This window comes from Atta colombica, unplaced genomic scaffold (genome assembly GCF_001594045.1).
Source record: "Atta colombica isolate Treedump-2 unplaced genomic scaffold, Acol1.0 scaffold236, whole genome shotgun sequence".
In the NCBI taxonomy this organism is placed as follows: domain Eukaryota; kingdom Metazoa; phylum Arthropoda; class Insecta; order Hymenoptera; family Formicidae; genus Atta; species Atta colombica.
The window spans coordinates 311128-314142 of NW_017259334.1; positions in this window are offsets into that span (position 1 = coordinate 311128).

The window sequence follows — 3015 nt, forward strand, 5'->3', positions numbered from 1 at the left end:
ATATATATATATATATTCAAAATATATTCTGAATCTTAGTAAGTTTAATACATGTATATGTATACTTCAATCAAGATTATTAAATTTAATTTATATTACAAAAAATGATTCCTTCGATAAAATTTTGTAATATTCTTCAGAAAAAGCTAAATTCTTGTTTTGAGCATCTATGACAATGATTTTTTTTGTAAAATTTGTAATAAATATATTTTGAGACTATATTATCAAGATAATATTTGTTAAAGATAACCCCCTCCCCTCACCGTTATTCAAAAGAAAAAAATTGAATAATCATTTTTCTTACACTTAGCAGTAAAATGATATTTTTCTGCTGTACTCTAATACTCAAAATGAGTATTTTAATTTTCAGTATTAACTTGGATTTCTGTAAGGGCGGTTGAATGAATATCACATCCTATTGTGCACGCAATAACGCCGTAATTTTATTATTCGCCTAAACGAGTCCGAACAATTTCTGCCGTGCCGCGCAACTTGCTTTCTCAATGAGGGCGATGGCGGGCGAAGGAGGTAAGACCTCTTTCCGCTAATTGAATATCCGGTGTCGCTAGACGACACGGGACCCGCGTGTCCTCCGCGCAAAATTGCGTGTCGCGATACGCGTTGCGAATTGACATAATTAACAGCAGGCACCGAAACGAGAGATACAGAAACTCGATGACGACCTGTTCGCACCTGTGAACCAACTGACTCTTCTGTAGCCCAGTTTCATCTTTCACCATTGCACATATATTGTGCCAGATAAAATAATAACTGTATAGTTTTCATCCTTTGTTTACAATAAACAGAAGCGTATTATACATCAGATAAATTTAAACCTGTGTACGCACATTTTGGCACGTTTATGCCAAGAGCATGTAAATATAAATCTATATAAATCTTCAACAAAGTTATACAAAATATAGCGTATACAGTACTATATAGTCTTGTATGATATACATATAGATACTATCTATAAAAACTCGATCGTTTTTGTCTTTGTGAAAATTTATCGAAGCATTTAATTCTGAAGTTACAAATGAATAAAAATAAAACTTTCCCAATTGTATATCCTTGCTATTGAAACGATAAGAATACACTACTTTTTTTTTTTTTTTTAGAAAATTCAAGACTTGGGGATTTTTACTTTAACAGAAAGCCTATTTAAAGTCTAAAAATTTCTTCAATCTAAAAATTTAATAGATTATGACAGGAATAGAAACATTTCTTCAAAGGAGAGAAATTTATTTAAAAGAAAAATACAATTGTGATATCCTGCATGTCGGACACTGTGTGACCGAAAAAAAAAGAACAAAGTCCAAGAACTTTAGCAACTAAAAGAACGGGTCCATTGTAAGAAATATTTAAGCGTTTTCATCAATCGTTAAATAATTGGCGATTAAATGCCTCGGAATCAGAATTGCATTCAATGCTTTCGGTCGCGGGTGCGTGCATCGATTTCCCGCATTGCTTTCCGCACCCGCATACCGTTAAGTCTGTTAGGCCCTACCATGCTATTATTATCCAGAACTACCATCGCATCGCCGCATTCGACTTCAATCACTCCAATTTACAAATCGGAACACAAACGAATCGTTCTTTCTTGTGACGAATGCCTTGACAAAGAAGAAAGTTGGGAAATAAAATAAAACGAACCATAGCGTTCTTTACACTAACATACAAAGTTTCTCTTTCTTAATATTTAAATAATGATTTTCATGTATTTTTAGCTGCTGAAAAAGAACAGAGACTAAAACAAATTTAACATTCACAGATTTTAAGAAAACAAAAACGTAATAAAGAATTTTTTATCGCAAAGTATTTTTTATTACATTATTTTATATTATATTTATATATCAAATATCAAGTTTTCAATTTTGTTTTAGTATTTATCGGTGATATATAAACGGTTAGTTTATACTCTAAATTTCATGTAGTGAAATCTCACTCCAAGAGAGTACAACTATCCTGAAAAAAAGTGAAAATATTTCACTTCTTGAAAAAGAGTGACAATTTTCACTTTCAAAAAGTGAGATTTCACTCCTTTGAAATGAAAATTCACTCTAAAAAGAATGAGAATTATCATTCTTTTTTAAGAAGTGAAATATTTTCACTTTTTTGAAGTGAGATTTCACTGCACGAAATTTAGAGTGTAGATATTGATTTTTAAACTAAGAACTCTGATTATAAACTTATGACATTTTAGATCTTTCTTCATTGGAGGTGACTATTCTTTTAAAATATAACATTTTCAGGCTATACATTCAAACAATATTTTGTCTTCCACATATTAGGAATTTCCTAAAATTTCCAAAATTAAATTTCACGATATGATAATCAAATTATTTTTCTGAAACATGAATTTTAAAATTTTAATATCCCTGCAGAATCGAATTCATCTAAATTTTATAAACTCTCAGAAAACATGAGATTTCTTTCTTTTCTTTATCAGAAAGCTGAAACTTCTTTATGCGAAATCTTTTCCTCAAATAAAACTGGTTAACAATTTATAAATTTTTCTTATACTTTACGGAATAGAACAATAATCTGAGAGACAAAATGATCATTGTTCAGCCATGAAAAACAGAAACCTTGTGTAAATCAATGTAATTTTTTATATTAAATTTCATTATTTTAATATATCCAAATTGTACATAAATGATAAAACGATAAAACGGGCCTTATACCATAATATTCATTTTCATATATTATTAAAAAATATTTAAATTTCTTATTAGCTAATTTGTACACCTATTACATATAGCAAAATAAAATAACTTTGACCCAGACATATATGTTATCAGAGACTCGGACTGAAAAGTTTTTTCAGTTCGATTCTGGTTACGGTTTAATATCGAATAAATTGTTTAATTTCGATTCCTTAATTAGTAAAGAAAACCGAAACTATAAAAGTTACGATTTTTTAACAATGTTTTCGATTATAGTTACTTATGGATAGGAAAAGAGTTTAAAATGATGAGTTTAAAGTGACTTTTACTATATATTTACTATATTTAT